This window comes from Tupaia chinensis, unplaced genomic scaffold, assembly GCF_000334495.1.
Source record: "Tupaia chinensis unplaced genomic scaffold, TupChi_1.0 Scaffold000610_1, whole genome shotgun sequence".
Classification (NCBI taxonomy): domain Eukaryota; kingdom Metazoa; phylum Chordata; class Mammalia; order Scandentia; family Tupaiidae; genus Tupaia; species Tupaia belangeri.
Window position 1 is genome coordinate 844,198 of NW_006160129.1, and position 12,663 is coordinate 856,860.

Below are 12,663 nucleotides of genomic sequence, written 5' to 3' on the forward strand. Positions count from 1 at the left end.
GGCTGCTCAAGGAAGCCTTGGAGCTTCTATTTCAGCCTCGTTAGAAGGGGGAAAGAATTTGCCTGAATGTTACTGGAAGAACTCCTTCCAGCCATGTAACCTAGACATTTTATCTTCTTAAATTTTTTCCTCCCCAAAATCTGATGTCCTTTATTTTATCCTCTCTTACTCCTCACAAAAAAAGTACTGAATTATAGCTAATAAGAATAGAACTTAATTTAAATTCAGGAATGTCCATTTCAGCTGTCCCTCCCCTGTCCTCCTCTTTCTTGAGCTTCCCCAGCCCTACTATTGGACTACAAGGTTCTTTTCTCATTAACATTGTGTCTGGGGGGCCAGCGATGGCGTGGTAGTTGAGGCACTGGACATCCTGCATGGCCAGCCACAGTTTGAGTTCTGGACCAGTGGCTTGCTTTCTCACTCTCTCTCTCTGTCTTTCTCTGGTGAACTCATGTGAACAAATAATTATAATTGTTTTTTTAAAAAAGAAAACAGTGCGTCTGACACACAAGGGCACGTAGACACTCAGGCGGCAGGAGTGTGTATGACTCGCTTGTGTGTGGACAACCTGGCGTGTGGGCTGCGCTCCTGGGTTCAGACATTGAACTAGCACCTTCCCTTCTCAACTGCTCTTGGGACCAAGGATGGGGCCTTTCCTCTTACTTTCTCCATTTATCTGTTGAGTAGCTACTACAGGGTGGCTGTGACTCCTGGGACAAGGGCCATAGGAAATACAGTACCATCTCACATTTTGACAGTGTCTTTTTCTCAGGAACTAACATCATGTAAACATAGTGTTCCTGATCCTCACAGCTGCCCTAAGGGACAGAAGTGGCTTGTCGGTTTTATGAATGTAAATATAGCTGACTCCTAGTTGGCACATACAGATTATCTGTCATGCAGATTACTCTTGACACATTTTAAATCCTCGCAGTTTCTCTAAGCAAGCCAGTGTAAGTCTGGACCATCTCCTCTGCCCCCACCCAGCTGCTGGGTACTTAGGGAATACCAATTAGTTTTCATATTAGCTTAAGGAAGGCATAATTAGGAAGGTAAGTCTGCTGTAAGAAAACCACATCATAAATTCCAGTTAGAGGGCAGGGAGGGAGGAAATGACCTACTCTCCCTTCAGCTCAACTAAGAGCCGACTGTAAGCTGTGTTTTTATCCACAAGTGGATAAAAACCGTTAGCTCTCAGGGTGCCACTTGTTTACCGAGGGCTGCATACAACTTCCCCCCGGTGGCCTCTGAGATGCTGCATGCCCTGTGCCGCTTGGCATGCCTGGGAAGCTGCAGAGCTATGGCGAGTTCCGGTAGCCCATCTTGTCCAGGGGTTCTAACAGTTCCTTGTTACCGCCAGGCTTCTCCTGGCAGAGTGCACAGGTTCAAGTGGGTCCTGACCAAGAAGCCACAGGAGGGGTCATCTTTGGAGAAAGAAGGAAGCAGCTGGAAGGGAGAGTGAGTGGAGGGTTCCCATCACCCGTCACCTGATAGTTTTAGTAACCATTGGTAATCTGATTTCTAGTATTAGTATTCCTTTTTCATTTCTAAATTGGGATTCTTGTATTTATTTTTAATTTTGTTTCCTTATTCTTAATAGAGTGTATGTGCACACTTGAGAGTGAAAGAGGGAGAGCAATGAGCATCCTCCGCAGGGTCCGATCACAGTGTGATCCCCATCCTGCAGCCTGTCCGATCTCGGGCACTCACGCCTGTGCCTGGCATGTTTCAGGCTGACTAGGCCAGGGATTTACCACAGTCACCATGTGGGACTGGCCTCTCTTGAACGGCACATCATCACTGTGTCATAGTGTTGGCCCTGGTTTATTATGTGAAGAACTTGTCCCATTAACAATTTGGTTGTGCTAAAAGCACAAGTCAGATAGGAAAGGCAGGATAAATACTTAGTCAAGATGAAATTTATTTCTTTCTAATTTGCCACAGGAAGAGCATACTATCCTGAAGGGGGTGAGGAGCAAGAAAGCACCCTCCAGAGGGGAAGGACATGCAGCATTCTCTTCTCCTCCCTTCTCTTCTTGGGATTTTGGGCACACACACATATATACCTTGTGCATCTTGTCAAGCTTCCAGGTCCTGAACTACACAGTGGGATCCAGCTACCCTAACCAGCATGCCACTGGCCCCCATGGAATAGATTTTTTTTCCCCTAAAGAATTATTTTAACTTTATTTATTATTATTATTTTACGATTTGACCAGCAAGAAACAGAGAGAGAAAGTAAGAAAGGAAGTCACCCACAGTTGGCCATGTGGGAGTCCAGTGCCTTTAACCACCATGCCACCTGCCAGCCCAGGGATAGATTTCTTTTCTATGTGACTGTCTGTTCATTTCCATTATATGATCTGTGAACTTCAGGTTTTTCACTACCTAAAGCAAATTTAATTTCACCCATGGTATATTCTTAGAAAGTTTTAGCTTTTTGTTTTTCTCTTTTTTCCTAAAGAGCGCCTTACAGATTATGCTGAGTGAGGGGTTAAAAAGGCAAGAGCACATCTTTGTAAGCTTCCTTGCCTAGATCTATCCCTGTTCTCATAGAAGAAGCAGGGACTGGACGGCGGGCACATCGATGTTACTACTCTCTCTCCTTTTGTGTCCATCTGAAAGTTTCCATAATAAAAAAACTTGAAAATAATAACAGAAATATAAATAAATCCCCATTCCTAGCCATAGATAACTAGCCTTATATTTATTTTTGCACCTGACTATTGCAAATTCTTAGATGGCTTGGACTTTCTTCTGAGATTTCCATCATCTCAGCTCGACTTTATTCACATACAGTGGTTTTATTGGAGTATTGCCTTTGCTTCCCACCAGCATGTTGACCCCTGAGACCTTGGGTGTTCTTCCCACCCTTTTCTCCTGTGATTTTTTTTTCTGGGAATTGACCATGCACCCTTCCTTCTCTGTGCAGTTGGCTCGGGTGCAATTTGAGCACATGCATATTCCTCAAGCTTTAGCAAAACATTTTTGTCTCTTGCCGTTTTCAGTGGGAAGCCCTGCTGGCCAGGTCAACAGGTCTTGCAGTTAGCTTGTCCAGTCCCACATGGGGAGCTCCATCTCCAGGATAATAAATCATGGTGTTCTGAATACTAAAGCACAAAATCCTGGTTCGTTTTCTTTTTTTTTCTTTTTTTATTTTCCTTCTGTTATTGTTACAGGGTATCTGCCTATCCCAGAGAGAGGGGGGTGGGGAAGGGCACATACTCATTTTCCAAGACCTCTACCACATGTAGGACTTGAACTATGCAGTCAGCCTTATGGGATCCAGCCTCCTTAACCACCACGCCACTGCTGGCCCACAACCCTAGATTCTGAGTGTTCCTATGTATTTCTAGTCATTTCAAAAGGAAATCATGAAAAGATATCTCTAAAATATGTTTTGAGATACATTTACTAAGAAAGTAATATAGTCAGCCCCAGTAGCAAAAAAAAAAAAAAAAAAAAAAAAAAAAAAAACCAGAAACATTGCTATGAACATTATTATAGGAAGCAGATTTTCTAAGCGAGTCTTGAGATTATCTAGCAAAAGGGAGAGAACGTGAGTACTGAGACATGCCCAATACACCAAGGCACCTCTGAGGCTCTTCTTGACTTCATGAGAGTATTTAGTGCTTGCCAGATATAAGACATTTTAATCCATAAATCCCCCAAATGCATCCAAAAGCCTTGAACTTAGAAAACAAGAAAAAGGAAGATTAAATGGCCCAGAAGTAGCCAATACAACAGAAACAGATCCCCTGGGAGAGAACTGCTTTTTCTTTTCTTTCCTCATCTTTCTAACTGTTGTATTACCTGGATCCCTTTTTGTTTGATGACAACATTATTTTCATGACTTTCCTTTCCTTTTATTTTTAATTTTTGAAAGAGAGATTTTTGCTATGAAGTGCTTGCCAGAGATAGAGAGAAAATGAGAAATCACCCCCGAGGCAGATGGCCACACTGTAATCCCTTCTCCTGCGATTTTGGGCATGCACACACATATGCCTGGATGCCCAGTGAAATTTCAAACCACCAAGTCTGGGATTCAAACTGCAGTCAGCCATGTGGGAGTCCACTGCCTTAACCACTATGCCACTCACTAACCCTGTGACCTTCCTTTTCTTGCCCTACATCTGCGCTCTTCTCATCTGGTCCTTATTTGTTTTTGTTGTTGTTGTTGGGGGGGGGGACTTTGTTTTTGTTTTTGTGGGGGTTTTTTTGTTTTGGGGGGAGAGATTTTTGCTATAGGGCGCATGCGCTCGCCAGAAAGACAGAGACAGAGAGACAGAAAGCAAGAAATCACCCCCCACCCCCCCCCGGGGAGATAGCCATACTGCAATCCCCTCCCCTCTTCCTCTCAGGATCTTGAACATACATGCACTCATGTCCAGCATGAGTTTAAGCCACCGGGTCTGGGACTCAAACCATGTTCGACTATATGGGAGCCCAGTGACATAGCCTTTACACCAACTGCTGGTCCCTGGTTCTTGTCTTGTTAACCTCTGCCTCTGTCCATCCCCTGCCTACTGACTGGTTTCTTCACCTGCTTCCTTTTTCCCTTCCACTTCTGTACTGGTGCATCCCATGCCTGTTTTTCTTTATGTAATAGCGGCTTTCCTTAGACATCAGCTACTGATGTAAATTTTTTCCCAGGCCCACAGATGAAGGATTTTTGAGAACGTCTCTCCTGCCTATCAACCGTACATACCCTCATGGCTCTTTACAAGCTTCAGAAGTCACCGGCCCAACCATGGTGGCATACGCTGCTAAGATGCTGTGCTCCGCAGGCTGGGACTGCATGGGAGACCTAGATAGTCAGGCTAGTGGTGCATAACTGTAGAGGTGAGACAGGAGAATAGCAGGGCAGCAAGACCCAGTCTTCAATTGAAAAAAGAGAGAAAGAAATTACTTAGTAATACAGTACAAGTTAACATTGCTTACTTATTTATTCCTATTCTTCCTAGCCGTAGTCATCTTCCTCATACTCCTTAAGCCAGTATTTTCTGACACGTAGTTAGTCTTCATGTCCATGAACTACAGAAAGCATTACACCTTAAGTTTTCCTTTGGGTTATAAGAGTTATTTCTGTTCTACCAATTGTTGTGTTTATTATTTGTTTAGCCCTTTATTTTTCTCTTGCAATCATCAATATTTTTCTCCCAGCCAAAGATATTTCCATGACCAGCTTAGAAGGCCTTCAGGCTGAAAGTTTCAATTACAGCAAACAACAATTCCCAAAGGTCTCCCAGATTGAGGGCAAGTGAAAGGCCCATTCTTCCTCAGGCTGTCTGTCCTGCTCTATCTTGTCGTGGGGTGGGGGAGGGCAGCTATAGTGCCGGGTAACTCGGACCAGACTGCAGCCCTGTGCCCTGTTTGACTAAGCCTCTTCTGTTTGTTTCTGGAAGGGTCTAGAAATTTATCACAGTGATGACATCATATCATACTGTGTCTGATCATATTTTTAACATTCCTGATATTGATTAGCGGCCGAGCCTGGATTGCCTATTTTTAGGGCTCTGTGTTGGCAGCAAGCTCCTCCATGTCACGGTGCACTTTGGTGCCATTGCTGCCCATCACTGTGTTTCTGAAGGGAAGCTGCCTGCCAGTCCGTCTGCCCTGATTTCATGGCTTTTATCTCTAATCTTTACATCTTTGAAGGCCTTTGGCGACTGGTGTGCTTCCTAGCAGAAGCAAATCGCTGCTGAAAGGAGATCCGTGCTGTCTCCACTTTCCTTTCTGTTTCCTGAGAGCTTTAGTCTAACATCTGTGACCCCAGCCACTCATCCTCAGACCTCTTATTCAAAGCCCTCTCTGGCATTTATTGTGTACCTGCTGTGTTCCAGGCACTGTACCAGACCGGGCCTGTGTTGCCCAAGCAGTTTAACAGCCCCTGAGATTATTAGCTACCGTTTTATATTTGAGGCAACTCAGGCCCACCAGCCAGTAAATGGAAGAGCCAGCATTCACGCGTAGGTCTTTTTTTTTTTTTTTGGAGAGGTTTTTGCTGTAGGGCGCGTGCGCTCGCCAGACAGAGAGAAACAGAGAGACAGAAAGCAAGAAATCACCCCCCAGAGGGGATGGTCACGCCACAATCCCCTCTCCTCCATTCTCCTCTCCGGATCTTGGGCACGCACGCACACGCGCCTGGCATGAGTTTTAAGCCACCGGGTCCAGGACGCGAACTGCGGTCGACTACGAGGGAGTCCAGCAACATAGCCATTACGCCAACTGCTGGTTCCCACGCGTAGGTCTTTCTGACTGGAAGCCTTTAATGGAAGTCAAACAGCTTGTTTTGCCCCATACGCAATGCACATGAATTACTAGACAGCATCTGGCTACAGCATAACACGAATGCTGGAGAAATCTGACTTTGTTCTGGAGCAGAGTTGAGAAAACCTTCAAGGCTTTTTATTCTACAGAGGGCAAGGCTGAAGGGACCATCAAGTCTGGGAAAATCATGAAGCATGTGATCAATTATACATTAGCATATTCAGTTACTGAGCACCTACTGTGTTCAGGGTGCCCTGGATTCAGACAGTCCTACCATCCGTGGAAGTAGCAGGTTTCTCGAGAGAAGCACAGTAACTGCTGGGAAGCAGGCCAGCACAGATCTGGTGCTGCATGAATGGTGGAAGCAGTAAAACCACAGGAGGGAGCTAGCCTGGTGGACTCTCCAGTCTGAGGCAACCCCATCAAAGATGTGGGATGGGGGACCGCAGGTGGCATGGTGGTTAGGGCGCTGGACACTCGCACGTGGCTGACCACGGTTCAAGTCCTGGACCTGGTGGCTTGCTTTCTCGCTTTCCCTCCCTCTCTCTGGTCAAGTTAAAATAAATGAATTAATAAATAAAATTAAATAAATAATTCTCTAAAAAAAATTTAAAAGATGTGGCACGTTGGAAGAATGAATGCAGGTGTCAGGGGCTAATTCTAGGCAGTGGGATCTGCCTGAGTAAGTGCATGTGGTTCTTAGTGTACAGTGAAGGGATGAAGCAGGATGCCATAAAGGGGTAATTGAGGGTATTTGTGGGAAAGGCATATGTAAACTTTTTCAACTATTAGTTCTTTGGGCTTTGAGAGTGGAAAAGCAGTCAAAAGTAATTTTTTAGTGGGAAGGGATGACTTTTGCCAAATAATATATTTCACGACTTAGGTAACTGTGGTATATAGACTTATTAATCAAGTCTCAGAATATTGAAAGAAATTAATCTTGAAAAATAATTCCTTATATGTATGCACACACATGCGCATGTGTGTGTGTGTGTGTGTGTGTAACTTCCATTACACAGCAGAACACTCATGAAACTCATTAACCCAGGAGAGGTTAGCAATAGAGTAGATCCGCTCATGAATGATAAATCCACAGCGTGTGCAGGGCCGTGACCCCAGCCTTTAAAGTTGCTCTCATCGGCGCCCAGAGTCTACCTCGCACGTGGCTGACCACGGTTCAAGTCCTGGACCTGGTGGCTTGCTTTCTCGCTTTCCCTCCCTCTCTCTGGTCAAGTTAAAATAAATGAATTAATAAATAAAATTAAATAAATAATTCTCTAAAAAAAATTTAAAAGATGTGGCACGTTGGAAGAATGAATGCAGGTGTCAGGGGCTAATTCTAGGCAGTGGGATCTGCCTGAGTAAGTGCATGTGGTTCTTAGTGTACAGTGAAGGGATGAAGCAGGATGCCATAAAGGGGTAATTGAGGGTATTTGTGGGAAAGGCATATGTAAACTTTTTCAACTATTAGTTCTTTGGGCTTTGAGAGTGGAAAAGCAGTCAAAAGTAATTTTTTAGTGGGAAGGGATGACTTTTGCCAAATAATATATTTCACGACTTAGGTAACTGTGGTATATAGACTTATTAATCAAGTCTCAGAATATTGAAAGAAATTAATCTTGAAAAATAATTCCTTATATGTATGCACACACATGCGCATGTGTGTGTGTGTGTGTGTGTGTAACTTCCATTACACAGCAGAACACTCATGAAACTCATTAACCCAGGAGAGGTTAGCAATAGAGTAGATCCGCTCATGAATGATAAATCCACAGCGTGTGCAGGGCCGTGACCCCAGCCTTTAAAGTTGCTCTCATCGGCGCCCAGAGTCTACCACACTGCTCCCTTGGTGCTACTGTTACAGACAGGCCACCTTACAGCCTTTGCAGAACATGAGGCCGAGCCCTAATAGTCAGGATCACCTATTAGAAGACAGGGTCAGTTCTTGAGCAGATAGCTTAACCTGCCCCCCATGTAATTTGATGGAAGAGGCTCACAGATGACCCCTACCCAAAAGTGCATCCCCCTGACCATGCTCTAAATCTTAAATCCCACCACTGGAGATAGCTTATTTTGAATCTCAAAAGGAATTAAAGGAAAAGGAATTGAAAAGGAACAGTTAAGAGTCTCCTATTAATATATTTATCAGAATTAAAAATACCAATATCCTTAACCAGACTGCTAATATTTAGCCTGCCGACATAGTGTGTTCATATGTGAGAAATTATATGTACATTTAGCATAATAGCAGAATATTGGAAACCCGAGATTTAAGTCGTCAGAGCACTCGTCCTCAGGTATCTCCACACCACAGAATACTGTGCCATCTCTAAAAATGAGACAGCTCTCTTTATATTTAAAAAGGGAAGCTCTCAAAACAGCAAGGTGCAGAAGGGTCGGAATAGTACACATTATCGAGCAGGGAAAGCACACCGACACGCATTTCCAAATGCACAGACTGTCTTGGCTGGACTGTAAACTGCCCAGCCACCAAACTTGCCCCTGGGAGGGAGAGAGGTATACTTTTTTCCATTCTATACCATTTTGTAGCTTTTCATTTAGTCCTTTCTGTGTTATCTATTTTTAAAAACTAAGTGTCTGTTAAAATGTAGTCTCTCCTGGGCCAGCAGGTGGTGTGATGGTTAAGGGCTTTGGATTCCCACATGGCTATTGGAGTTCCGGACCTGGCAGCCTGCTTTCTTGCTTTTCCCTTTCTCTCTTTCTCTCTGTCTCTGGTCAAATTAAAATAATAATTATAATTATAATGGGGGACCAGCAGTTAGCGTAATGACTATGTCGCTGGACTCCCATGTAGTCGACAGCGGTTCGAGTCCCAGACCTGGTGGCTTAAAACTCACGCCCGGCACATGTGTGTGCATGCCCAAGATCCTGAGAGGAGAATGGAGGAGAAGGGATTACAGCATGACCATCCCCCCGGGAGGGTGATTTCTCGCTTTCTGTCTCTCTGTCTCTCTCTGTCTGGCGGAGTGCACATGCTCTATAGCAAAAACCTCTCCCCCCAAAAAAGAAAAAATAAATAATAATTTATTAATGGAATTAAATAAATAATTTTTCAAATGTAGTCTCTCCTCAAAGGAATTAAACTTTCAAGAAACTATGTAATCACCTTGTGAGGAGTGGTTGCCCTAAGAGAAGCAAGCCTCTCTATGAATGGATCGTAGAGGAGGGTCTCTTTCAAATGGACAGAGCAGACCCTTTCTCCCTGGCTGTCCATCTCCCGTGTGCCTTCCCCTAGAATGGCATTTGACTTGAAAAGATGTTGGGTGGGGAATACACCAGAGCTAGCCACCCTGGGAATCTGAATTTCCAGAGCAGGTCCTCACATCTGTCACTTAGTATGGACATTGTTTGTTTGATTGTTTTTTGTTTTTTTGGCTCTAGGGTGTATGCACACACCAGAAAGAAGAACCAGGGGCAGGGAGAGTGAGAAGGGTTGCCATACTGCAATCCCTTTTCCTTCTATCTCCTCTTGGGATTTTGGGCACTCATGCATGCACATGCACCCAGTGTGATTTTTCAAGCCACCATGTCTGGGATGCAAACTTCATGGCCAGCTATGTGAGATCCTTAACCTCACACCACCTGCTGGCTCTGTATGAACATTTTAACAGCTCCCTTTGGGGCCAGCTGGAAGACCAGGGCAGTGCAGCGGGCAGTCATGCCTTGCCTTGATGTGCAGAAAAGACTGGGCATTAACATAGATCACTGGATGACAATCCAAAGTGGTTAACAGCCCCACAAACTCCCATCTCGATGCCACGCTTTTGAAAAGGAGTGGATAGAATGTGCACATGGAATCAGCAGTATCCGGGCAGAAAAAGAGTGCAAGCTAGAATATGATGATTTCATAGTATATGGTTCAGGAGAAAACAATAAAATGCATGAATGCCATCAGGATGCAGCAGGAAAAGCTAATAAAGGAAGGAAAGTACACCCCTTCGCCTCACCACTCGGGCCAGGGAGCCTAGGCCCTGAGCAGGGCAGCTGCTGATGACAAGAGGCTGGTTTTCATGTCGTTAATTTCCACTAGAAAGATTGTTCCTTGAAAACCTCTTTGTTGAAGTATGAAAATAAATGGTTGCTTCAAAGGAAGCTAAAATGTATTGCAGGCCAGAGATGATAAGTCTGCCCAGGGAGGCAGCAGAACAAGTGAGGAATGCTGGGTTAATATTTGAAGGGAAAATTGACAGGATTTGCTGATATTTTAGATATGAAGTAGGAAGTGACTTCAGAGTCTTTGACCTGAGCATCTGGAGGGTGTGGTTGCTGTTTATTGAGGTGGAAGACTGGGAACTGCTTCACCATTTGGACTGAAGAATGATACCAACTTGTAAGAAAAGAATAGAGGAGGGTTATGTCTCATTGTCCTTTACAGGGAAATGCGGTCCTAGAGCCAGCAGTTCCTCCAAGGATTGCAGGTCTGACTGACAAGGAAGTTCTTGTGCTGGGACCTGAAGTTTCTGAGTTACCTTTGTCCTCTTTCCATTTTGGCCAATTCTTTGTGCCTTACCATGAAGCCTGAGGAGAGGCAGCAATGACCCCAAAGAAGACAGTTTCCTCACTCCTATATCCCTACAGGCCCTAGCATTAGGTATAAAGGGGCATGTGGTGCCTGAAAAGACTCCCAGACCAAAAGCCCAGGTACCTGGCTTTACCATAGGCTCTGTCATTCGGGGGGTTGGGGGGGGAGGTCATTCAGTCTCTCTCTGTCTCCCTTTTTTTATTTTTTTTTAAATAATAAGCCTTTTATCTTCACTTTTGAGTCTAAAAGAAAAAGAGATTGGGTATATTAAACTGAGTGAACTCTAAAGTTTCTTATAGCTTTGAAATGCTGGGGTACTAAAGACTTCAAGACATTATAAATAGGTGCCTTTATATTGAGCCCCAAAGGAGCTGGCCTCCCAGTTGTGAAAGGGAAGAACACCTGCCCTGCATATTACTCCAGGGTCTTAGTAGAGGTCCATGATTCGGAGTAGGTGTGGAGGGCCTTGAAAATTGCTATCCAAATGCCAAGGGAGTCTTATCACTAGGACTGTGTAATCTCTCTGAAAAAGAAAGAGGAGAATGCCAGGCCCTCAAAGTAGAACGTGAAAGGCTTCCTGTTGCTTAATCAATCGAAATGACCCAGAATACAAGCTTGGATTAACATGTGCCTCTAGATTAGGGCTAATCAGGGGTAGGCTGAGCAGATGCAGGGACAATCCCGGCCTGATTACTGTGCCTCAGCATTTAATCATCTCTCTTCCAAGGGCAGCCGGCCGACTTAGTGCATGCTGGGTTTCGAAGCTTCCGTGCCCTCCCCTCCCCTCCCCTCTCCTCCCCTCACCGTGGACATAAAGGCTGCTAGGTCAGAGACACTGAGGCGATTTAATCTAATCCCATGTCAGAATGCCTCAGTGTGTGTGTGTGTGTGTGTGTGTGTGTGTATGTGTGTGAGAGAGAGAGAGAGAGAGAGGAGGTCTTCTTCTCCACACAGTGTGATTGTGATGCGTGTATTTAAGGTGAAGATAGACTGAAATTGCATGTAGAACGTAGTGGAGTGTGGAGTTCCAGGTATTTGAGATTATGAAATGACACTTGTACATGGAACTTCTCCCCTGAAAAGTTTCTAAGCTGTGTAGTCACTGTCGCCAGCACACACCCCAAGACAGCATTGTGGGGAGTTATTTCATAAACCAGGTGCAGAGTCCAGATTTGTTCCTTCCCTGGCTGATGTGAAGTCAGAAGACAGAACCTTTCTTTCTTTCTTTCTTTCTTTCTTTCTTTTTTTTTTTTTTTTGGAGAGGTTTTGCTATAGGGCGCATGCGCTCATCAGAGACAGAAAGTGAGAAATCACCCCCCAAGGGAACGGCCATGCCACGATCCCTTCTCCATATTCCTCTCAGGATCTTGGACACATATGCACACGTGCCCTGTGTGAGTTTAAGCCACCGGGTCCAGGACTCGAACCGCAGTTGTCTACATGGGAGTCCAGCACATAGCTATTACGCCAATGACTAGTCCCAAGAAGATGGAATCTTTTTAAAATAGTTCTCTTTGGATGAGTCCTGAATGTAGTATCTTTTTACATTGCTTTTTTCTGGGCTAGGCACTCCTGTTCTAAAACAGTCTTCTCATTCTAGGATTCACCCACCTAAACTACCCAGTTTCTAGAAGGGCTATCTATTAAATCTTAAAAGGAAGACTTTATTCCTGAGGGTAGGGAGTATTTATTGAGCACAGTTGACTGTTGGGGACTCTAAAATGGAGACCCAGCCCTTCCTTTAAGGAATTCATAGTCTCCTTGGAGACAAGACAAGCAAACATCAATGGTGAATAGACCCGTGGCTGCCCTGGAGGCCAGTGCAGATACTGTGGAGCGACAGGGAAAGA

General features: G+C 44.6%; 1 protein-coding gene and 1 pseudogene across 1 annotated transcript in view; both read left to right on the forward strand.

The window, feature by feature from the left end:
- NRF1 (nuclear respiratory factor 1) overlaps window positions 1-12,663 on the forward strand; it is an 85,769-nt gene that overhangs the window by 64,485 nt on the left and 8,621 nt on the right. The gene's annotated exons all lie outside the window — the stretch shown is intronic.
- LOC102497184 (NADH dehydrogenase [ubiquinone] iron-sulfur protein 5 pseudogene) lies at window positions 9,950-10,259 on the forward strand (annotated as a pseudogene).